This window comes from Dermacentor andersoni, chromosome 11 (assembly GCF_023375885.2).
Source record: "Dermacentor andersoni chromosome 11, qqDerAnde1_hic_scaffold, whole genome shotgun sequence".
NCBI lineage: Eukaryota > Metazoa > Arthropoda > Arachnida > Ixodida > Ixodidae > Dermacentor > Dermacentor andersoni.
In genome coordinates, this window is record NC_092824.1 from 52436148 (window position 1) to 52462468 (window position 26321).

The 26321-nt window shown below is 45.3% G+C and overlaps 1 long non-coding RNA gene across 1 annotated transcript in view; it reads left to right on the forward strand.

Annotated features, from left to right (window-relative positions):
* LOC140213957 (uncharacterized) overlaps window positions 1–2057 on the forward strand; it is a 102745-nt gene extending 100688 nt beyond the window's left edge. The window contains exon 2 of the long non-coding RNA XR_011890881.1: window positions 1619–2057. This is a non-coding gene — a long non-coding RNA (uncharacterized lncRNA). The remainder of the gene's footprint in view (window positions 1–1618) is intronic.
* The last annotated feature ends 24264 nt before the right edge of the window (window positions 2058–26321 follow it).

Below are 26321 nucleotides of genomic sequence, written 5' to 3' on the forward strand. Positions count from 1 at the left end.
CATATGGCTTTACTTGATTTTTTATCTCCTCCGATGAATGATATCTTGAATGTGTACTACACTACTAATTTATGGGGCTTCAGCTTTTTGCTGCATGCAGCCATACGGTCTCATGGCCAATTTCGCTCAAAAAGCTTGGCCGAGCAGCTCTGTCAGTTTCGCGAAACAGATCCTTCGTAACTGATCCTCAAGCAACAATTGCTGAACTGAGTTGAACGTTTAGCACTGGAAAGAGAGTGAGGGTCCATGGTTCTTGGTGTGCTGCAAACAACTCAAAGCCTAAATTAGCTTTACTTCAAACTGCCACCGCTTAAATTTAACTGGCGAAGAACCGCCTAATTTTGAAAATCAGTTCAAGAAAGTAACGGCGCTGGCAGAAATAAACTAGTGTTAGTTCGGTCATAGTGCTCCTGCCCGAAGTTTGTCTGAATAAGTACAAGAATTCGATACTTTACCATAAGATATTCGTCGTGAACAAATAAGTTATAGCGGACTAAACTCTAGGCAAATGTAGAAATCATAAATAGCCAGCATTGGTTACATGCTTTTTGCATCACGAAAAGTAAGATCGCTTAATTGGTTTGTTCTATCTGATGATCTTGTGTTCGTTCCTTCGTTATTCACGTGAGCTACCACCGCATAATGTAGAACCGTGCATGAAGAACCTGCTCAGCGATCGACTCAGACACATCGGCCGGCATCGTAACGTAGTTTTTCAGAGATATGTTGTTGTCTAGGAAACAAGATTTTTCAATCAATACTGACGAACGAAGGCATAGCAAAAACATATTTGAGAGGATCGTAATAAGTGCAACAGCACAGGGAGCGAGAGCCAGCAAACAGAAACGCCGACCGAACTGTAGCAGACGAATTGCGTCATACCTTGCTCTGACGTCACGCCAGTGACATTTGCAGCACCCCGAAAAAATAAATTATGCATGCAATTCGCAGAACGAGTCGATTGCGTTAGCTGGTGACAATACACACCTGTCATACAGGTCATGCTGGAAACGGAGCCAAATGAGTTGGGGCTCCAACGCAGGTCTCTCATTTGAGCAACAAAAGTGGCACAACGTTGGGCTAAATATATTGAAAACTGCTAATCTAAACTACAGTCATTCTTGCGTGACAACCAGCCGTTGCATATTTTTTTTACAAGCAGCACAAAGTCTTATTTCAAACTAATAAATGTCGAGGAAAAGACGTAGTTTTAATGGTTAATTATCGGCGCAGGATATGTCGCTAACGTTTCTTCGAAGCAGAAATGGCGGCAGTAAATTTCCTTCACAGAAGTAAGCCGATCTGACAACTGATACACCAAACACAGCGAAGCTCTCGCACTAGCGTGCGCCACGCTACTATCCGCACAGTCGAAACCACCCGAAAACTTCCTGAACAACGTACCTGAAGGCACGGAAATACACAGGCAGTGGTACGATCCCATGGAAGCCATAGCCGAAGCCAAGCGCCACCGGCGTAGGCATCTCTTCACTACGTACAATCCCGTGGACATTCATCCCCTTCCCTCCCAGGCCGCTGCTCGTCGGCAGCAGATTCTGCTGCGGCAGGTACAGACTGGCACCCTCCTTACTCGCTTCCTCGTGCGGCGTTTTCGCAGAAAGCAGGAAGGACCCTCGTGGCCTGGAACGTTCGCATGCGGGTACCTGCAGCCCCTGCAACACCAGGACGGACCTCGAACACTTAATCTGGGACTGCCCGATGTATTCTGGCCCTAGGCAAATGGCCCTTGCTTCGCTCCCAACGGAATGGCGACCAACCTCCCTACAGACCTGGGCGCTACCGAGACACAGCAGTGCTCCGACCGCCAACGAGCTCTGGCGGTCACTGTACGAATTCCTGGCTGACCCTGAGGCTCCAGCCACTGGGACCAGGCCTCTTCATCTCGAGCGTACCAGCGAAAGCATCAGACCCCATGATGTAGATAATTAAGTCCCCCTTATCACTGTTTCCCTTACCTTCTCACTCCCACCACTTCCCAAGCCGATTCACCGCAGGCCCTTGAGGGTAAAAAATGTGAATAAAGACGTGTAAACAACGATTCGCACCCTTCGTAAATACTACTCTAACCAGGCGTCTGCTTTCGAGTCCAGTCGTTGCTGGCTGCTCAAATGGGAGCATTATTGCGTTAGCAGTTGAGGTGTCAAAATGGGAAAGTGTATCTGCATGAAGTGTGAGAAGTAACCACGCGGTAGAGGTAAAGGTAGGTCTCGTGGTGTACCATCGTCGTCGGCATCATCATTATCATCTTCTACTTCTGCATTCACAACATCATCGTGATCGTCATCGTCAGCAGCAGTAGCAGCCCCTTTTTATGCCCACTGCCAGGGCGAAGGCCCAAGCCCAGTGATTTCCAACTCCCCGTCTTGCGTTAGCTGATTGCAACTTGCGCGAGCCAATTTCTTAACTTTATTAACTCACCCGATTATTCTGCCGTCCTCGACTTGGCTTGCCTTGGCATCCGTTGTGTAAATGTATGATGGTCCACTGGATATCTGGCCTAGGCTTGAAATGCTGCTAAATCGGCACTAAATTTTGGGATCTTGTAATAGGTTTAGAACTTTCATGCTTGAAATAGTTCCCACCGTTTCATCAGCAGTATAGACCCTTTTCACGGCGCTCCCTACGCGCCACGTTCGATCACGTGTGACGCATCCATTGCTTGCTTGAGCTACCTTCGCTTTTACAATCCACGTGAACGACGACTCGGTAAGGCTCAGCAGACCTCTGTTTTGGCTGATGTCGTTGACAGAGTGTGGGTGGACGACATGAAACTGCTACAACAGCTTCAGAGGACACGTAAGCGCTTACTGAGCTCATTACGGCTTGCCCAAACGGTGCGAGCATTGTGTACGGTGTATGTATTTATACGCCATACAGGGGCGTCTAGAAGGGTGTTCCCCCCAAGCTGTCCAAAGTTCCTGCTTATGAACTAAGTGACGATCAGTGTTTTCCGCTGTTCAGTCACGTTGAAGCAGTGGCTGGACATGTTTCTGACTCAGTATAACTTTCTTCGGTGCAGCCCACTATGTGAATTCTTTAAGTTCTTCCTTATCACTGGCGGGTGCACTCAGTTGCGATAAACTAGCTTTGCCGCGCGCTAAGCTTCGAAAAGAGAGGCTGTGTACTTTGAAATAGCCTGCAGCAAATACGCATTACGGCTGGTCATTCGCTTACGGTGTTTACCGTCACGAAACGTTCAGCTTCGAACACCCACGTGCTGTCGGTATAGCCGCCGTCACCCGTGCGTCTGCGCATTAATTCAAGTGTGCGTCCATTAAGTTATTCTTCGTGCGTTGGTAATATAGCGGGCGTAAGCTTCCGTGTGTGTCGGGGTCGATGTCTGTGGACGACGTACGAGACACTTATTATGCCATGAAGCATCACTTTGCGACGAGCAATACTAACTCTTACCGAGGTGCCGGTGTTGAAGTCCTTTCTTCGGAGGTTAGCGATACAACCCTGGCTCGTAATTAGTGTATTCATTTTATCCTCGAGGAAAATAGTGCATGGGGAAGGGCCGGCCCCTCAGGCAGCGCTTGTGCATAGAAGCGGTCGGTGAACTTGGCCACACAGATTCATACAGTTCATTAATATTCCAGTCACTATTATTGAAGCCCAACGGCTGCAAACACCTTCCTTCTACCATTACACATTTTCGAGCATGAATGGAGCACAGTGTCTGAGTGATCACCCATGTCGCATTTCCGACATCCGATCGCACAGTAGCAGGGCAGATGCGGTGACGATTTCGCATTCGTACGCTTTTCTGTCACGCAACGCGCAGCGTGTTAGCGGGCTGCCGATGCAATTGGCGTCTCGTTCCTACAGAGAAAATTACAGTGGCGTCAAATGCTTTGGTTAGTTCGATGAATACAAATAATCGCATCTATCGATGGCGCGTTTGCTTTTGTCGGTAGAGGAGGCTAGCGAAAGGTCAGTGCAGTAGCCGGTTCTGAAGCCGAATTGATAATGTGAATATATAAAATTTAGAAAAGTACCTGTTTAATCGTTTTTAAATTTATTTTTCTTGCTGATAAAATGCAATATAGATATTCGTCGGTAGAGAGACGCGTAGGTTCTGTCCCTTTTCTTAGGTATCGGGATTATGTCTGCCTTCTTTAGTTGCTCTAGAAAGGTGCCGATCCAGAATATGAGATTGAAATAATTGAAATAGGAAGAAATAAAAGATGTAATATCATTTCTTTACGTTAGGGGAATGAATTCCATCAGCACTTACACTGGTTACCTTCAGATTATCGATTATGTGAAAAAACTTCATTTAGGCCTATAGCAAAAAAAAGTAAAACGTTCGTAAGCAGTGTTGGGATGACCTCTAAAGTTTGACCCCGTCACTATAGATGTACTGCTGCAAAACAATTCGTTGAATACGTTTGCGAAGTCTGAACGATTAGTGAGCAAGAAACCAGCGTTCTTACCCGCGGGTAAAAATCCCGGCCACGGCGGCCGCATTTCGATGGAGACAAGAACACCTGTGTGCTTAGATTTAGGTGCACGTTAAAGAACCCCAGGTGGTCGAAATTTCCGGAGTCCTCCACTACGGCGTGCCTCATTATCACGAAGTGGTTTTGGCAGGTAAAGCTCCGTTATTTAGTTTTTTAAACCAGCGTTTTTGTTAGGAACAGAATTTATACATTTGCCGTTGTTCATTGTGCGAGCTGTCACGTGGGACAGATTGGTAGGCGCGTGATCGACCGAGCCAGAGAGAACTCCACGCCATCAAAAAAAAAAAAAAAAAAAAAAAAAAAACCGGAAATGCGCACCAGCCCGGGCCCGGCGAGAGCTGTTTATGCGTGCCATTGTTTCAGCTATTAGATGCTTTCTTTATCACCCTTTAACAAGGGTGAAGATCACGTTAGTGACACATCTGTTAGCTTGATCTGTTAGCTGGCACACCTGCGGAAGGGAGAAGTGAGTCTGTGGGAAACGTTGAGTTGGCAAGTTTATTACGTCTGATAAAGAACTGGTGGAAATTTTTTTCGCTTTCAGCGCGCCCGTGATGTTTGTGTCGCCGCACTGCGCACACCTTGAATTCTCATTCCATAATTTCGTTCTTTTTTTTTTTCTCCTGAGAGGCGTCTGTTGTTAGGAAGCGCATGTGTTGTTCCGTCTTGTCCGCGTCCTTTATTGCGCTCTTTTAATCTTGCTGTAGAGCGTAGGCTTCTGTTTTAATTAAGTCCACTTTAGCTTTTAAAGACTGGCGCTGTGCTGCTACGTTTCTTACTGATTTCTCCGTTCCTTTTGTCACTGTTTCCGAAAGCTGCGGTGACACTTTTTCCTGACTTGAAAGGAATGCCGAGTACGTTTGCCTTTCCGGAATACTTGAGCGGCCTACTGTGTCGCCAAAAATTGAGAGGAAACTTTAAATCGAGGGCTCCCATTTAAATGAATGGGAAAGAAGGAACCGTTTTACTTGGCAACCACTCCAGCAAATTTGCTGATGTTTGTTGCATTTAAAATGAAAAGCAGAAATCTAGGGACTGTTTGGAACGAATTTTCAATTTAGGCGGTCATTTTTATATATTTCTTGTCGAAAAGTGCAAAGTTTTAGAAAACGGAAGTATCAAGTTTATAACCCTTTAACTCAGCAATTAATAGTGATATCACAATTCTGTAAACTGCATATAATAGTACATCTGAAGAGGACAAAACTGAAGTGTTATGGCTCTCTCAAATAGACAATTAAGATGGGAGTAAGACTTTTGCAAAACGCTTCTACACAATGTAACGAACTCTCATAAAATATGAATTAATATATCATATTTTCCCGCTTTCTATGTTCAGACCTGTTCAGACGATGTTCAGACAAGTCTGGTACCTGTTCTTGGTGCAAAGCTGGGAGTTTGCAAATTTCGTGCATCACCTTTTTTCAGACTTGCGATTTCCGAAAATTTCTTTCGAAATATTCAGGAGCTAAATCGTAATTCCGCTTCCAGTAGTCACTGAAATTTAACTTTTTGTCCAAACGCAAGAAATCCAAGAAAAAGGTTTCTGCGTTTTACAACTATTTGAATAGGCGGCATCGTATATATAGTTGGGCCCGAGATAAAGCTTCCTCTTAAAACAATGTTTCTACTTAAAATTAATGGCACTCCAAACACTGACGCGTATTCGTTCAACATTTCGTTGAATTAAACCTTGATGTGTTTCTTACGAATATGGAGCCGTCGTCTGCGTGTGGTGCAACTTTAAGCACGCTTAGTTTCAGTATTAGAAAGCCTTGAACCTTTGTTGTTTCATTAAACTTCATAAGGAGAGGGTCAGTCGATAAGTAAATCAAATAAGGGCGCATCCTTGGCGTACTCATCTAGTGTCATTAGAACTTTTGAGGGTTTCTTTATTTATTGTGCAAGTACTTTTCATATCAGTTTAAGCAGATTTGATAGTATTATTGAAGTCTTCTGGGAGCTTGTACAGTCTGCGTAATGTTTCGAGAAGATATTTATCTTCTACGCGTTCGAAGGCTTGAGCAAGTGATACGAGTGGGCCTCTACAATTCTTTTTTACTCGCACTGCGCTACAAATATTTCTCTAAGTAGCGTAAAGTGGGCGAAAATAGATCTACCTGAGAGAGACCTTGTTTGAAAGGGGCGACACTATTTCTGGGAGTATGCGACACATTTTAATGGTTGACACAATTGTAATTGGTGTGATTCGTTCTGCGCGTGCGCAATGCTGCCGTCTCCGTTTCTTGGGTACACGAGCCGCGTGCGTCTTCCATTCTAAACCTATATGGGTCCGGGCACTGAAACATAGCGCGCATGCAGATTTTCGCAACTGCTGTGACTGAAGAGCTTTGTACCTGAAGTGCGAGTAGCTCTGGTGTTTGCCTGTTCTTTGGGCGCCCCTGGTCTATTGGCGCTTAGTACTCAGGATGAAGAGCTCGATATCTTCCGTATGTACACTGAAAAGAGTTTAACCGCTTGACCATAGGAATCATAAAAAAATACTATTAACAATGACGAAAAGAATACCAGACGCTTCTTTACGTTACTTCTGACAAGATGAAAGTGTATTCCTCCGCATGAGGCTTTGCATTTAAAAAAAAAAAAAAAAGATTGGCGCATATTAGCTGACGCGTCCTGCATGCTACGTCACTTGTAACCGAATTAGGCAAAGGGAAAATTTCGTGACACGCGGCTTTTTAACACGTGTGCATAATTACGTCGAGGAGCAGTTTACGAAGTGCGAGTTCGGTTCGGCGTGCAGCTTGGTGTGATTTCGCTGGTGGACGTTAAGGAACCGCAGGTGGTGAAAATGAATCCGGAGTCCCACATTAGGGTGTGCCTCGTGATGAGATCGTGGTTTGCCACGTAACACCCCAGAATGTAACTTAAATATGGTTTCGCAAGGACGTGTCGATTGGTGCGCGTTTATCGAGAAGGTTACATTAACAACTCCTCCGTGGTACTGTTGTGATCGGCCGTTAAACCCGCGACAATCGCCAGTCACGGATACTGCGATAATGGGGAAAGGCGACGGCGTCGTAAAAATTATTCTCAAATGGGATGGTTTATCGCCACCAGTGGAGTACCTCTGTCAGAAGAGGTTTGGGCAATTAGCGAGGCTACCGTCCTTCACCTATAATCCGCCCAAACTGGCGCGTCCACGCCGATGACGGGGTAAATGTGCTATCCACTCTCTCCCGTGTTCGTACCCGGGATGTGCGTGTGTTTTGGACAAAGCTCCCTTTGGAGGGAAAAGGGCAACAAATCTCAGGATTGGTGCGACCTGATGTAATCCGTCTTCTGACGCTGTATTGGGAGTAGGCGACTGAACAATGAGAACGAAGGGGATAAAAAGCGCGACGGACGCCTGGAGTCTTCATCTGCGACTTCTTCGTGAACGTATTTCGCTGCACTTCTTTGAATCTCTTGTAAATATGTAATATAGTCTCGTGTGTAAAGCGTTTTGAATATCCGGCCCAGCACCACATCCCCTTGCTCCTCCACGAGGAAGGGAGATACCACATTTTCGGACCCCCAGTCGCTGCAGTATTTACACTTCAACGTAACGCGAGTGAATATCAGAAAGAAGATGTAATGACCCGTAGGCACGCATACAATAATGCCGTGTATTTATTAGCAGCGAGAAGTTGCAGTGGCATTCTCTCAAGAGTGACGTCACGGCCAGGAAAACGCTCGCGCCGGCTCGCTCGGCGGCCGCGCATGCGCACACGGGCGCTTCGTGCATGCTCGCCAGCCGTACTCACTGAAGGATATTTCGGCTGCTTTCTGCTGTCATACCTAATTTCAGTTTTATTTTTGAAACCGCGTGAAAGGTAAAAAAAAATTAGGGATTAGAATTCCGAGCTATGTATAAAGCTGAAATGCTCTAATAATGTTTCAATACAGAGGCGTGCCCTATCTGTTCATCAGTTTCATGCAAAAAATAATGTCTCCAAATTCAACATGCCAAATTTGTATGATGCTTCGCTCTAGACGTATGTCACCGTTATTACTTTATTATGACAGGAACTGCATTTTACACCGAAACGCAATCTTGGTATTTGGTACCAACGTTATAAAACGGTGTGTTAGAAGCTCTGCGATGCCTTTAATAAGATTCGTATGACTTTGGTAAGTTCGAGTAAAATGTGGACACTGTATTCGATTGCGTAAAATGAAGAGTTAGGCACGCATTTTCTATGAAAGAACTTGCTCAATTTACGGACTCCTCCACTACGGCGTGCCTCATAACAAGAAAGTGGTTTTGGCACATAAGACCCCATAATTTTTTTTTTTTTTTGAGGTACTTGCTACTACTTTGACCGTTCTCCTGAACAGGCACCCAGAAAAAGCATTGTTCGTGGTTGTTAAAACAAGTTCGCGTCATGTATTGCATAGTTAACTAATACCATAGACGAAACCGCACGAAAGGAAAGTTTCGTGGTTAAGCTCTAGAGCCAAGCCGTTGCAAAGGATGACGGAATGTTCTATAGGGGCATATACAGTAGTCTATATGATATCAGATGTGGCCATCGCCACCGGCAATGCAAGCAATCGACTGTCATTCCGACGAGACAAGCATTGTTCCCGAAACCCATACGTTCATTGTAACTTACGACCGAAACCATGAAGCAGTTCTTTACAGCGCCATTTGGAATGCTCGCAGTATACTTGGGACACTAGAAGCATTGCTTTAGGCTGCCTTAATTTTGAAAGAGGGCAATCGAAATATGCCTTTGTTATGCATCATAACGCCTCGAACCTCCGTGGTTTAACCATACAAAGTGAGAACTATTCGCTCCGACAGCCCATAAAAGACCGCCTCGTACACCCGTCTCACAATCCTTATACGAATTCACTTCAGTTTTGACCTCCTTCGGTGAATTACATCTTTAATGTGTACCATACTACTAATACGTGAGGCTCCGGCTTCTTGATGGCGGCAGCCATACGGTCTAAAGACATATTTCGCTCAGAAAGTTTTGCCGAGCAGTTGTGTCAGTTTCGTCGAATAGATCCCTCAGAACTGTTCCGCAAGATACGAGCACATGTAAATTGCTGAACTAGCTGCCTTGAACATGTAGGAATAAAACGGGAGCGTGCGCCCATGCCATTTGGTGTGCTGAGACCATCTGCAAACCTCAATTGGCCTAACTTTAAATTGCCGTTGCTTAAAGGGGAGCTGATAGGCTTTCCAGAAAAAATGAGTGAACATCTGTACATAATGGTTTTCAACCCTCCGAATTCGAATATCGTATCGACATTGAGCGAAAGAAAGCGCAAATACATTTTATTTCGACGAAAAGTGCAGCAGCGGACACGCCCAGCTCGCGCGTCTCGTTTCCATCTGTGATTGGTCGGGCGCCTCGTGACGTCAACACTAGTAACCGACCGCTGCCGCTACACATGAAGCGCGGTGCCAGGTAGTTTGGTGCTGTTTTTCTGAGACGGTAATGGAAAATTTAGAGAGGCTGCGTTTTTCTGAGGAGTTCGGCGTTACTCCCTACATGTACGAGCCGATTGCGAAGAGCCGGCCTCTCGAAGAAGCAAACGATGCTGGTGCTAGCAGTGCCTTCGACGCGAACGAAAGCGAAGTCTTGGGATCTCCTCGTGTTGATAATGCTCTTTGGTGAGTATGTTTTTTGCAAAGCGATCTAGTGATCTCGCCGATCTTTCGCCGATCTAGTGAGCTCGTTTCCGGTCAAACAACTGTAGTGTTGTGTTCCTGCGTGCCTCCTTGTGGAACGTAAGCGGGGATGCGATCGTCGGCGTTTGTGCGCTGTCCAAAGCTGTCGGCAATCTACGAAGACGGTTTAAACGCGTGAAAAGCTTCCCGGTTCATGCAGAACGTGTAGTGACCTTCATCTGTTGACTACCACGTTGACTACCACTCACGTTGATTACCACGCACGTTGACTACCACTCTACATACACGTAGACGCACCAACAAAGGAATGCAGGGTCGATCGAAGCTGATTACGATGGCACGCACGCAGAAACAAGCGCGGTCAGGCACGGTCGCGGAGGCTGCGAAGGAACGAAACACTAGTGTTGACGTCACAACACCGCGGTTTCCGGTCTCCGCTCGCATCGTCAGCGTCAGCAGCAGCGCGCCGCATTCGACGGGGGGGGGGGGGGGGGGGGCGGAGCTACAGCGCAATTTTAACCGACGATTATGTCGCTCCTAATTGAAACCCCCCCCCCCCAAATTTTACCTACATGGTTTATAAGGTTCCCACATCCGTATATGAGCGTCTTATTGAATTCGACGGACTCTTCACCTTCCCTTTAATATTAACTGGCGTAGAACGGCCTAATTTTGAAAATCAGTTCAAAAAGGAGATGACGCTGGCAGAATTTAAACTAGTGTTAGTTCGGTCCTACTGCTACTCCCGAAAGTTTGTTTGAACAAGTACGAAAATTCGATATTGTATCGTACACCACTCATCGTGAACAAATAAGTTCTATAGTGGGTTACAGTCAAGGTACGTGTTGTAGATATAAATAGTCAGCGTTTGTTACACGCCTTTCGCAGCACGGCAAGTATGGTCGCTTAATTCGATTGTTCTATGCCCAGATATTGCGTTGTTTCCTTTGTTATTCACATGAACTAATGTAATTCACGTGGCAGAATGTAGAAGTGGGCATGAATAACCCGCGCAGCGCAGGACTCAGATCCATCGGCCGGCATTGTAACTCAGTTTTTAAAAAAAATATATCGCTCTCTACGAGACAAGCCTTTTCAATAAATTTTGCCGAGCAGCATGACGAACGAAGACATCGTAAAAAAAAAAACATATTTGAGAGGATCGTTATAAGTGCACTAGCAAACGGAAACAGCGACCGAAGTTTACACAGATGACATACACGATTCCTTGTCCTGACGTCACGCCGATGGGACTCGCAGCGCCCCTATAGGCTGTTCTCAGAATTAATAGGTTCATGCAATTAATCACACTTGATATGAACAAAGCGGGGGGTGGGGGGGGGGGGGTCATTGTAAAAGAGTCGGTTGCGTTTGCTGGTGACAGTGACGTTAAAGCTTATGCTCAATTGTCCGATATTCGCTACTGCTAAGGAAGCCTAATTTAGGAGGACTGCAGTGCAGGTCTCGCATTTCAGCAACAACAGTGGCACATCATTTGTTTATATATATTCCAAAACTGGTAATCTAAATCATAAACATTCTTGGGTGATAAGATGCCATTAGAGGTATTTTTTTTCAGGAAGCACAAAGTCTTATTTCAAGCTAATGAATATCCAAGAAAAAGACGTAGATTTAATGGTTAATTATTTAAGCAGTATGCTGCTAATGGTTCATCGAAGCAGTAGGGGCGGCTACAGATTTACGTCGCATATGTATGCGAATCTGACAACTCATACACAAAAGACTGCGAAGCTTTCGCACCCTTCGGAAGTACCACCGTAACTAGGGGTCTGTTTGCCAGTGAGGTCGCTGCTGGTTGTTCAAATGGGAACTTTATTATTGCGTTAGCAATAGGGCAGTCAAAGTGAAACAAAAGTGTGTGTGTGGGAAGTCTGCGAAGCCAACCACGTGGTAAAGGTAGAAGTAGGTCTCGTATTTCTTCTTCTTCATCATCATCATCATCATCATCATCATCATCAGTAGCAGCAGCTCCTTTTTATGTGCGCAGCAGGACGAAGGCCTCTCCCAGCGTTCCGCAATTTCCCCTGTTTTCCGCTCGCCGATTCCAACTTGCGCCTGCAAATTTGCTAATTTCGACAACCCACCTAATTTTCTGCCATCCTCCAGTGCGCATCCCTTCTCTTGGCGCCCACTCTAATGGTCCATTGGTAATCTGCCCTAAGCATTACATGGCCTTGCACAGCTTCATTTTTTGTCTTCTCCTAATGTCAACTAGAATATCGGCTATTTCCGTTTGCTCTCTGATCCACACCGCTCTCCTGCTGTCTTTTAACGTTAAATTTTTCATTCCGTCGCCCTGTGCGCGGTCTTGAACTTTTCGAACTTCGTTTACCTCAAAGTTTCCTCCCCATATATTAGCGCCGATGTAATGCAGTAATTGTACGGATTTCTTATATATTGCGCATACCTCTGCGGTCGCCACTTCAACATCGTCACCGACCATCATGCTCCGTGTTGGCTGTCATCTACGAAGAACATGTCAGGACGCCTGGGATGATGGATACCTCGCCTGCAAGAGTATGAATTCACAATAACGTACACGTCTGGCAAATGTCATCATGTGGCGGACGCACAGCGTCGATGCCCACTTTCGCCTTCTCTTCATCCACCTCATCCACCTTCATCCACTTCGCCTTCTCTCCACCGCCTCGCTCTGACGCCACGCCTGCCTGGCATCAGCTCTCGCTAACATCACTGGATCAAGCTGAGCTTTCGTCACATTCCTATTTCACTTGCCTTCAGCGTGCAGACTCCTACTGTCGAATTCTCATTGATTGCCGTCGCGGCTTCACTAAACCACCCACCGAACTCTGTGACGCCAGCTTCGCCTGTTTCGCCTTCAAGATGGGGTGCTTCACCGTTTTATTTATCATCCCACAGGTAACAAGTGAGTCCCAGTCCTACCTCGCTGCCTTAGTCTTCGAGTTTTAGAAGCTTTTCACGATGACGTTGCCGCCGGCCACTTAATCTTCCACAAGACCTACGACCGCATCAAGACCGGCTGCTCCTGTCCTGCATTGTCCACAGCGGTAGCCAAATACGTTACCTCTTGCGCGTCGTGTCAACACAGTAAACGCTCCACATCCATTCCTGCCGGCTTTCTCCAGTCGTTCCCATGCCCGACCGAGCCTTTTGAATTCGTTGGAATGGACTTATATGGTCCCTTGTCGTTGGCGCCCTCTCGTCACCGTTGGATCGTCAATGCGGTAGACCATCTAACAAGTTACGCCGAGACTGCGCCTCTTCGGTCTGGTGCTGCTTCTGAGGTATGGTATGGTATGGTAAAACTTTAATGCTGCTTCTGAGGTGGCTGACTTTTCTTGCAATCAATAGTCTGGCGCTGTGGTGCTCCGCGCGTTCTTCTGACTGACCATGGCAAAGCCTGAATGTATATTCAGGCTTTGCCATATATGTATATATATATATATATATTAGGCAATTGACGCTGGTCTACTTGACACCACCGTCAGACGCACTTTGCTTCCCGAAGTGGTAGGACGTGTGCCGCGTAAGCTCCTGAACAACGCTTTGCAAACCCGCCGTGGTTACTTTGTGGCTATGGTGTCGGGTTGCTAATCACGACGTCGTGGGATCGCATCCTGACCACGGCGGCCGCATTTCGATGGGTGCGAAATGCGATAACACCGGTGCACTTGGGTTAAGGTGCACGGCAAAGAACCCCAGGTGGTCCAAATTATTCCGGGTCCTCCAAGTACGGCGTGCCCCAAAATCAAATCGTGGTTTTGGCACGTTAAGAGGAAGCTTTAGCTCGAGTGCTCCTATCTAAATACATGTAAAAGGAGAATTCATTTTTCTCGGCAACCACTGCACCAAATTTGACGGGGTTTGCTGCATTTAAAAGAAAAGCTTAAAATCTAGTGACTGTTGGTTTCGAATTTTCGATTTATGTCGTCAAATTTTTATAAAAATTTGGCAAAAATCGCAAATTTTCAGAAAACGAAACTACGGAGTTTACAACTCCGTAACTCAGCAAGAAAAAAATAATATCGCAATTCTGTAAATTGTACCTGATAGCACATCTAAAGCGGACAAAATTGATATGTTACACATGGACCTCAAAAAATGGAGTAATGTGTAAATACAACTTTTGCAGAACCTTCGTAAACAACGTAACAAATTCACGTAAGATGTAAACTGACATATCAAATTTGTCCGCTTTGAATGGTCTAATGGATGCCGTTTACAGAATCGCGATATCTGTTCTTGATGCAGAGCTATTAGCTTGTAAACTTCGTGCTTCTATTTTTTTCAAGCGTCTGAATTTTTGAAAATCTTTTTAACAAAATTCAAGCCCTAAATCAAAATTCCGCTTCCAACATTCACTAGAATTTAACTTTCTCTCTCAAATGCAACAAATTTCATTAAAATCGGTCCAGGGGTTGTCTCAGAAAAACGTTTTTGCGTTTTTACATGTATTTGAATAGGCCGCGTCGGAGTTGGGCCCGAGCTAAAGCTTCCTCTTAAACGACACAACTTAATTTAACACATTGCAATGTCGTGAACCCGGTTTACGTCACCGATTCGCGGCCTCGGAAAGGTTCGGGACTTAAAGGCCCTTTCACCACGCCACATAGCAAATTTCTGTCATATGCCGGAAGTTGTTACGTGCCCTGTAGGGAGCGTTCTCCCGTAAAAAATTTTTTCAAATTCCTTCAATAATAGCCGATATAGAAATATTTGAAGTGCCGCGAACCCATGATTTCAGGAGGCCAGCGTCACCGCTGACATAGGAACTCTCTCCACTTGCTCCATCTAGGCTCCGCATGCGAAATTCCTTCCCTGCGTTCTCCCATTCCGGAGTCCTTTGCTAAGGAGGCAGCCATCTTTCCTTTCACCTGATCCCTTACCACTATCTTAGGCCACGGGCCATCTCATCTAGTAAATGTTTCAATCAGTCACTCAACCAATCCGGAGTTCGAGGATCGCGTGACGTCACGGGCGCCGCCTTCATTCTTTTTTTTTTTTTTTTGCTGCGCGGCGCACTTCCGCTGGCGGCGTCGTGCGCGAGCTGTTGCGATTGTCTCGTTTCGCCCGGCGCTCGATTTGGCGCGCTCTGCACGAGTACGCCTGACTAGCGGTATTCAGCCAGGGCTACGCGAATACTGAGGCAGACTCAGTCGGATCACAGGAGCATGATGGAACATGGTGGAAAATGACACAGTTTCGGTGTCTGCGCGCGCGACTGCACGACACGCGAACAAGCAGACGAAACGGAAGTGTATCTCTCTTGCTGCGGTGCTAATTAAAACAAAAAACACCCACACATTCGGTTTGCGTTTCATTATTTCTCCAAACTTTAATTCATCTATTGAGCCAACAGATTACACAAGTAACAGATGTTGCCTTGAATAATCTGCTCTCAATGAGAGCAATCTTTCTGTCGTACAACCGTGCTCCATCTCCGATCCTTGTCAGTAACGACGAGAACCTGCTGTCACTCTGCCTTTCAAATTACATTAGACAGTAGTACATGTGTGACAGACTCTGCCATGGCACGCGTTCACGCTTTCATTCACGCTGTGTATCCTCGGCGTCTTCCCTGCCTTCTCTTTCTTCATTAACGAACCGATGACACAGACTTGACAGATTACGAATCAGATCACGACAGATGAGGTATGGCTGGTTCGCCTATATCTCCAAGTGGGTTCAACTCGCTATGAATTTTCGTGCAGTAACAGCGGACATCGGATTTTTCTTCCCGTGAACCATCTAAGGATTTCGATTAAAAAAACCGATGTGAGGGGATGGTCATAAGTGCACCTGCAGGGGGAACGAGAGCAAACCAACAGAAACGCAGGCCAAACTGCCGCAAACGTAGTTTTGGGGTTAATAGGTGCAAGCAATTAATCGCACTCGATATGAACGAACCGGCAAGATCACTTGCAGAAGTGACAGTGACAGAACGATGGAATTCACATTTTGGGAGCTGCTAACGGAGCCAAGACAAATAAGGACGCCAAAGCAGGTCTCTCATTTCACCAACAACAGTGGCACAACGTTTTTTTAAAAATATATTCAGAACTGCTAATTTTAACTTCATAGATTCCTTCGTGGTAACATGCCGTTAGTCTCTTTTTTACCAAGAGCACTAAGTCTTACGTCAAACTATTAAATCTGCAAGAAAAGGACGTAGTTGTAATGGTTAATTAGTAGGGCAGGGTGCTGCTAACGGTTCTTCGAAGCGGTAGTGGCGCCAGCAAATTTCCTTCACGTGTGTTTGCCAATCTGACACAGCGAAGGTCTCGCACCCTTCGGAAGTACCACCCTTACTAGGGGTCTGCTTTCGAGCGCGGTCTTTGCAGGATGTTCAAATAAGAAGTTTATTATTGCGTTAGCAGTGGGGTGCCAAATTGGAAACGGCATCCTGTGAAATGATAGCCAGTCTTGCTACAAAGAATGCGTATGCATACGCTTTTGTGTTGAGAGATGTCTATTTTTTTTTTTTTTTTAGTGCTTGACCCGATGTTTCTATGTTTCAGAGTGTTTTCTTAAGTGTTTCTATCACTTCCTAAACACGTGGTGACACTTTTACCGGCTCTGAAAGATCGCCTAGGACTTTTTTCTTTCAGACGGTTTGGATTTCTGTCGGGACGGCTTGTAGGTCGCCGAAAATGAAACCATTGCATTTATTAAATTTAATTGTGTCCCAGAAAATGAAAGGGACTTGTGAAACATTTCAGTAAAGTAACTAAAGCCTGACTCATTCCTTACGAATATGGAGACGTCATCAGCGCAGGCTGCGACATTAACCGGGCTTTGTCAGAGTATTGCAAAGGAAGCCTTGGACTTGTTTGTTTTGTTTTATACAACATCATAGGGAGTGGGTCAATCGGCGTACTCACCTGGTGACGTTAAACCTTTCGGGGGTTTCATCATTTATTATCGGACTACATTTTACATTAATGTATACCACTTAACTACACTGATGAAGTCTCCTGGGATGTCGTGCTGTGTAATGTTTCGATAAGATATACAGGGTACCTTTTCTTTGTTTCTCCCAATTGTTGAAAATTGCCTGTGGGAAATGCAGCTATTCGAACCCTTGATTTAGATTACTCGATGAGGCGGCCATTACGTCTAAAAAACAGCAAATGCATTAGTGTTCCAGCTACTTTTCTGTTTCAATGCATAAAACACCGTTTTCTTACAAAAAATTTACTGTAACACCAGTGCAGTTCGTCGGACTATCTAAAATTAATATCTTGAAACTGGCGTAGTCACAAGAATTTGTTACAAGTGTATATGTCTTGCAAACTCAACGGCTATAATTCGTTGATTGAAATGTGTGCCGTAAAGTAATTACTTAAGAAGTTCTTACCGTCACTATGTAAATTATTCAATTAGGCATTTTGACTTCTCATAGAAGTAATGGCCACCTCATCAAGTAATTAAGATGAAGGGTGAGAATAGAGGTATGTGCCAGACGCCAGTTAAATTAAGATGGTGCAGCTAAAAAATCACCCTGTACACACACACACACACACACACACACACACACACACACACACACACACACACACACACACACACACACACACACACACACACACACACACACACACACACACACACGCACACGCACACACACACATTATATATATTGTATATATATATAATGTATGTGTGCGTGTGTGTTCTACGCAGTTGAAGGCTTTTGCTTGAGCTGTTGATAGGACTAGGCGAAAATATATGTAGCTTGAAAGCTTGGAACTATATCTTAAGAGCCAAGACTATTGTAACGTTGTCATTGCACCTAAGTTTGTGGGAAATATATCTTTAGTAGGACGTTCTGGCGGCCTAGTTGGTTCATATCTTTAGACGTTTCGTTTAACTACGCGAAAAAAAGAAAAAGAGTAAGTAGTTGTCAGTGTTAAACCATGCACAAAACGCACTACACAGTTTCTGTTTGTGGGGTAGTGTATTCAATTCCCTTGAGACGTGACAACATTTTTAATTGGACAAAAGGGCAGGTGTTTCAACGAAAGGGCACGGGAACACCAGTGGCTTGTAAAGAACAAGGCAGGAGGCACATTGGCCCTACGCTGTGGCAAGTGCAGAGGAAAACTGGAAGGCGAAAGAAACAACCCTTGTAAACCGATTTTTAATAACACAACGTTCTTGTTCAATACGAAATATCAGACTCCGTGATATCGGACTGTTCTACATACTAAACAAAATGGCGACAAATGTATCGGCATGCCATCTCTCTCGTTGTTAGCAGAAAAAGTCAATTTCTGGAATATTTAAAAAAAAAAAAGTCCTGTTTTTTTTATTTCTCTTTTTTTTTCATTTGTTTCGTTGTAGGTGTTTTGTGCTGCGAGTGGCGGCCGAGCCTTAGTTTTCACCAGGTTTCACTCTTTCCGTAGCCACGTTTGTGAATTCCGTCGCCGTCGCCCCCACTTCTATAGTTGTTCTCACTAAGCCATATTTTGAGCCTTGATGCTTTCATGACGTCATCGCCACATTTGTTGATTGGTATGAGATTCCTCGTTTGTTGTAATCTTTCTTTTTTGCAGTTTGCCTTCTGCTTTCTTCATACGATTTTATGCCCACATCCTTCGACGTTACACTTTTTTTTTTTGCTGAGTGCCATATCCGTTTCCTTCGCATGCTCGCGCTATCTTTCTGTCTTTTCTTCCTGTGTTCTCTTCTTTCTTATGTTATCTCTCCCTCTTTTGATATTACTGCAAGAATGGCTCATGGTTATATTGGGGATCGCTTGTATCAATTTTGGTCCACACAGTTACGCAGCAGATAACTTTTATGTTTTTATTTTTGTCGGCACATGTCAGAGTGACGGTGCGGACACGTGTGCAGGTTCCTGAACGAAATATTTGTATGTTGCTTGCTTACCAAAAATTAAAAGTTGGCATTCTGCGCTCGTGGTGTGTTTCTTTCGTGTGTCCTCGTTTTGTCGCGCAGTGAAAAGAGACGTGTAAAGAGAAAATACATCGTTCTATAGGAAACAAGCTCTTCCAATGAATTTTATTGAGCGAAGACATCGTAAAAGCATATCTGAGAGGATCGTCGTCATAAGTGCACGAGAAGAGAGAGCGAGAGCGAACGAACAGGAACTCCGCCTGACCTGTCGCGGGCGACATGCTCCATTATTTGCCACGACGTCATGCCAGTGACACTTCCAGCGCCCCCATAGGTCGTTCTGCATGCAATTACTTCCACTTGCTGTGGACAAAGCAGGTGCATTATTTCAGAACGTACGATCGCAATTTCCTGAAACCACAGCTAATGCGCGGTTGCACACGGAGCCAAGTAAATAAGGAGCCGAATGCAGGTGTTTCATTTCAGCAAGAACAGAGGCACAGCAATTTTTTAAATATATTGAAAAACTGCTAATCGAAACTACACACATTATTGCGTGATAATAAACCTTTAGATATGTTTTTACAAAAAGCACAAAGTCTTATTTCAAACTATTAAATGTCCATGAAAAAGATGTATGCCAGTCTGACAAATGATACACCAAACATTGTGAAGGTCTCAGACGTTTCGAAAGTACCATCCCAACTAGGGGTCTGTTTTCGAGCTCGGTTGTCGCTGGTTGTTCAAATGGGAACTTTATTATTGCGTTAGCAGTAGCGGACTCAAAGTGTAAAAATGTCTGTGCGTGTGAAATGTGAAGCCATGATACGGGGTAGAGGTAGGTCTCATGGTGCTTCATCATCATCATCATCAGCAGCAGCAGCAGCAGCAGTAGCAGCCGCATTTTTATTTTGACAGCAGGGCGAGGGCCTCTTCTATCGATCTGCAATTGCCTCGGTCTTGCGCTAGCTGATTCCAACTTACGCCTGCAAATTCCCTAATTTCATCACCTCACCTAATCACCGCGCCGCGTTTGATCACGTGTGACACGTCCATTGCTTGCCTGCAGGTGCCTCCGTGTTTGCGATGCATGGGTCTGACGCTCCGCTGCAGCTCAACAAACCTCTGTTTCGGCGGATATCGTGGACGGTAGCGGGATGGACGATATGAAGCTTTTGACTGACGCTTCAGAGGACACTTAAGTGCTTATTGGGCTCATTACGCAATGTCCTAACGGTGCGAGCAGCGCATATCTTGCATGTATTTTATAGAAATGGGACTATAATTCTGTTCACAAGCTGTCCAAAGTTCCCGCTTATGAACTAAATTTGTATCAGTGCTTATTGCTGTTCGTTCTTCATTTGCCAGTAATTTAAACCAGTGGCTGGAGATGTTTGACTCGAGAACTTTCTTCTGTTCAGCCACTATAGCTGAATTTTTTTAAAAATTCTGCCTAATCGCTCGCAGGTGTACTTCGTTCTAACTGACTTGTTTTTGCCGCGCGTTAAGCTGGGCAATACCCGCCGTAGTTGCTCAGTGGCTATGGTGTTGGGCTGCTGAGCACGAGGTCACGGGATCGAATCCCGGCCACGGCGGCCGCATATCGATGGGGGCGAAATGCGAAAACACCCGTGTGCTTAGATTTAGGTGCACGTTAAAGAACCCCAGGTGGTCGAAATTTCCGGAGTCCTCCACTACGGCGTGCCTCATAATCAAATAGTGGTTTTACCACGTAAAACACCATAATTTAATTTTTAAGCTTGGAACGTAGATGCTCTGTACTTTGTAACAGCTTGCAACAATGCTGCATTTTGCTAGTTATTCGCTTGCTGTGTTCACCGTCACGAAACGTTGACCGTCCAACATCTGTGTGCTGTCGGTATAGCCGCCGTCACCCGTGCATCTGCGCATTGATTCAAGTATGCCTCCATTCAGTTATTCTTCATACGTTGGCAATGTAGGGGGCGTGAGCTTCTGTGTGTGTCGGGGTCGATGTGTGGGGATAAAGTGCGAGACGCTTACTATGCTAAAAAGCAGCCTTATACTTCCTTGGTCACTGCATGTGTAAGCAGCAGTACTCACTCTTGCCGACGTTCCGGGGCTGAAGTCCTTTGTTTTGAGGTCAGTGATACAATGCTGTCGTGTAAGCGAATTTTTTTTTTCATCCTTGAGGAAGGCGATGCATGGCGAATGGCCGCCACCTCAGGCGCTTCTTGTGCAGCAGCGGTCCGCGATGTTGGTCCCACAGATTCATTATATTCCTTAAATTTGCAAGCCATTATTATTGAAGCCAACGAGGGCACACGTCGTCCCTCTGCGCTCTTAAGCAAAATTACCCCCTTTTTCCACTCATCGATAATCGAGCCCGGCACTTCGCAGTAACGAACGGCATGCGCGTTGTCGTCATGACATAGCATTCCCGACAGGAAAGTAGCGGGCCCGGCGTTTTCAAGAAAGGAAACGCAAGCAAGGCAGATGACGATTATTGTTGTGTGGCAGATATACACACCAAGGGGTGTACCTTTGTCTAATAGTGTACCATTCCACATTTTGAAGCATGAATGGAGCGCAGTGCCTTAGTGATCACCCATGTTGCATTTCCGACTGCTTTTCGCACAGTAGCAGGCCAGATGCTGTGATGATTTCGCATTGTTGCGCTTTCCCGTCAACCAACGCGTAGCGCGTTAGCCGGGTGTCCCCGCAAGTGGTATCTGGTTCCTTCAGAGCAAACTATACAGTGGTGTCAAACGCTTTTGTTAGTTCGATTAATACAAAATAATCGCCTCTATCGATGCCGTGTTTAATTTTCTTTCCGGTAAAACTAGCGAAAGGCCGTGCGGAAGTCGGATCTGAAACCGAGTTGATTAGGTGGTAATATATAACATTTAGGAAAGTACCTGTTTAACCGCTTTTCAAATCATTTTTCTTACTGAAAGAAGGCAATATGGTAATTGGTGGGCAGATATATGTGTAGGTTCGGTCCCCTTTCTTATGTATCGGGATTGCTTCTGTCTTTGTGAGTTGCTGTGGAAACTTACCGGTCGTTAATATGAGATTCAATATGTATGTGAGAACGGAACAAATAAAAGATGCGGTAATATTCTTAAATTAGCCGAATCAATTTCATCATCTGCACTGGTAACCTATACAATATGGATTATGCGAATAAGTTCACTCGAGCTTGTAGAAAAAAAAGTAAAACAATTGTGAGCCATGTTGGGATGGCCCTCAAAGTGTTACCGCGTGACATGTACTACTGCAATGGAATTCCTTGAATGCGTTCGCGATGACTGAACGATTGGCGCATAAGAAACCAGAATAAGTTATTTCGCTAATGCTCGTATTAGCGTTTCTGTTAACACCAGAATTCATTATCTTCCATCGTTGCTTGTGGGAAGTGTCACGTGAAACAGACGGGTAGGTGAGTGAACGACCGCGCCCGTGAGCACGCCGTGTCAACGAAGATACATCACAATGATAGTACGCTTCAGACCTCGCACTGTGAAAGCTGCAAATGGCGCGATTCTTTGTCGAGATAAAGACATTTCGTAGACCATGGCACACTGCGACACGTGAGCTCTTGGAGGCATTCTTTATCAGGCAAAGGGCGGAGTAGCGTTAGTGGAATGTCTGTTAGCTTGAGCAAAGGAGAAGCGGGGTTGCTGGAAACGCCGAGTTGACGAGGTCCTTATGTCTTATAAAGGACTGTTTCAAATTACTCGTATCGAGAGCCCCTATGGGACGCTTGTTTCACGCATGAACACAATTTGAAGTCTCATTTCATCTTTTCCTCTATTCCTGTGAGGTGTCAGTTGTCAGTGAGCGCCTGGTGTTCTTTTGTCTTGTACGTGCTCCCCCCTTTCTTGCGCTCTTTCAATTTTATTCTATAGCATACGCTTTTCTTTTGATTATGTCTATTTTTGCTTTTTTAGTGAATGGCGTAGTGTTGATACGCGTTTCTAAGTATTTCCTCCGTTCCTTTTATCATTGTTTCCTAAATTTGCGGTGATCCCGACTCAAAAGCGATGCCTTGTACTTCTCCTTTACGGACTGCGAGAATTTCTGGCGGGACATCTTCTATGTCGGCAATAGGTTAAGTGTTGCTCTTAGTTAACTCTGATGGGGCACCAAACATTGACGTGCATTCGTTAACCATCTGAAAAAATTAGCTACAGCACGATCCAGTTTTTTGTAAATATGAAGACGTCGTCTGCGTATGCTGCAACGTCAACCATGCGTTGTTTAATTAATAAAATGGCTTGGACCATTGCTGTTTCATTTATATTCATAAGGATCGAGTGTATCACAATGGGACTCCGGGTGCATCCTTGGTGTGCTCCCCTGGTGACATTAAAGCTTCCGGAGGTTTCATTATTTATTACGAAGCTGCTTTTTATGTCAATGTGCATTTGCAGACTTATTTACCTAATGAAGTCTCCCAGGTGGTTGTACCTGCGTATTATGTTTCGAGAAGATGTTTGTGTTCTACGTGGTAGAACGGCTTTTTCCTGAGTTAGTATTATGAATGCGCGTGTAACATTTCATTCTTGCACTGCGTCTCAAATGTGTCTCCTATTAGTGTAACGTTTTCGCAACTAGATCTACATGAGACGGAGCATGCTTGAAAGCATGACGCTATTTCTGGAAGTATAGGAGTCGTTCTATTGGTTAAGAGCTTTGTAATTAAGTCCCGTAGTCGGTGTTTTATTGGGTTATTGGCTTCGCGCGTGCGCCGTGCGATAACCTCCATTCATTGATACGGGATCCGTTTGCGTTATCTAATCTAAGCTGTATCTACTGTGTCCGGGAACTGAAACATGCGGCCTGGATAAATTTTCGCAACTGCCGTGACTGAAGAGCTCTGCACCTGAGTTGCGAGTAGCGCTGGTGTTTGTCTGTTCTTCGAGCATGCCTGGTCTATTGGCGCTTAGCACTAAAGGTGAAGAGCTCGATACCTCCGGTATGTACCCTAGGGAGTGCTTAAATAATCCACAATGAAAAAAGAACGTAATAGTATTAATAATAACGAACAGAACACGATACTTTTGTTTAGGTTCCTGCTGACAAGATACAAGTGTATCCGTCCGCATACAAGGCTTCGCTTCTGAAGAAAATAAAATTAGTGCATAACAGGTGGGAAACGCTGCATAGTACCTCATGTGTAATCGAATTAGGCAAAGGGAAATTTCGTTGCACACGGCTTTGAACGCATGTATGCAATTAATTCGAGGAGCATACAGTTTAAAAGTGCGGGTTCGGTTCGGAGGGCAGCCCGATCTGGTTTCCCGCAGAGCGCTGCACTCAGATCCATCGGCCGGCGCTGTAACTTAGTTTTATTGCGATAGCAATTGCATGGACACTCCAGCCGCATTTCTGCCCTCGCCGTCGCTGTGAGGTTCCGGAGCGAGGAACGCGGCTTGTATGCGTGGCTTCTCCTATGGCGCGCGAGGCAGGGGCCGTGGCGAGGGAGGAGGGGCATTCTTCTCCGGCGGCTGCGACGGTGCCTCGATGTCCTCCTCGCCCGGTGCTCCGTGCAGAGTGGACACAACCGCGGCGTCCACTACGGCGTTGGCCACGCGAATCGCGGGCGCCGTAGTGGACGCCTTTGGTGGACGCCGTAGGGACGCGTTGCCCGTGCTCGTGTATCTTCAAAGAAATCTGCGACGTGGCTAGAGTGCGCGTAGTGCCTGGAGCTTCGTATGCGCTGTGCTTTCGACGTTTCGTTGGCGCTGAAGTGAGACATGTATGAAGGTCAATTTCCTTGCTGCTGCCCCGATTCCAGACTCCTCAATTTTCACAGCCACTTTCCCCGCTCATCGAACGAGATTTGTTCATGTTTACGTGGGCGTGCGTGACACCGTGCTGGTTAGTTAAGTTAAAACACGTTGACGAGCTAGTTGGTTTCAATCCATCATAGCATGTGTAAAGGCGACTGAGCAAGGACCTAGAAAAAAGCGGACACACAAAGACAGCGCTGTCTCTGTGTGTATTCGCTGAGTAACGTCCTCGTTGGTAATGCTTACATATTCTATGATTGCTAATTTAGATAGTAAGCGAACGTTGGCAAGTGCTTGCGGCTTATAAAACTATTATCCTTACTTCGTACAGCTGTCTACTAATTTGCCATCGCAATCGGTGCTTCATCTTTCGGGAGGAACTGTGAATTATTTCCAGAAATATATTGTTTTCTAGGAAACAAGCTCTTTCAATAAGTTTTGAGAAACTAAAACATCGTAAAAACATATTTGAGTGCATCCCCCATAAGTGCCATAGCATAGGAAACTTGAACGAACAAACAGAAACACCGCACCAACTGTCGCGAATGACACGCTCGATTCCTTCCTGTGACGTCAGGGCAGTGACACTCGCAGTGCCCCTGTAGGTCGTTCTCGGAGCTGATTGGTGCATGTAATTACTCACACTCTACGTGAACAAACCTGGAGCATCACTGCCGAAGAATCGCTTGGGTTAGAGGGTGACATTCACCGCTGAATTTACAAGCAACTGCCAACACTACGTTACTGCTATCGGAGCCAAACAAATACCGACTGCAATGGAAATCTCTCAATTCACCAACAAAAGTGGCACAACGTTTTTTTCGAAATATACTCAACACTATTAATATAAACTACAAAAACTCCTGCGTGATGGGAAGCCGTTATACCATCTTTTACAAAAAGCAGTAAGTCTTACTTCAAACTATTTAATCTACACGAAAGAGACGCAGTTTTAATAGTTAATTATTTGAGGAGGCTGTTGCTGATGATTCTTCGAAGCAGTTGTAGCGCCAAGAAATTTCCTTCACAGATGTAAACCCATCTGAACACTGAACCCATGTGAACACTGGTTTCCTTTGTAGCAATTGTTACGTACAGGTGGATGTCTGATTTTTCCTTTATAAATTACTTCTCTCCATCTTGCGGGTTTCCGCAGAACTATTCTGTCAAACTCTTGCCTTTGCTTCGAGTTGTTGACAAATTCGACTTCGCCCTACCATCTGCTTGCCGCCTGGTTAGCTCAGATGGTAGAGCGGCTGCCCCAGAAAGGCGGTGGTCCCGGGTTGTAGTCCCGGACCAGAACGAATTTTTCTTCAACTTCGAGGCTTTTCTTTCGAGGAACCCGTATGGGTTTCCTTTGTAGCAATTGCTACTAACCGGTGGATGTCTGATTTTTCCTTTATTAAGGAGGAGGAGGAGACAAACGAGAGAAAAGACAGGGAGGTTAGCCAGTGTAAGTACCGGCTGGCTACCCTGTGCTGGGGAAAGGGATAAAGGGAATAAAAGGAGAAAGAAGAGAAAAAAAAAAATGGAAACCAGAAAATTCAA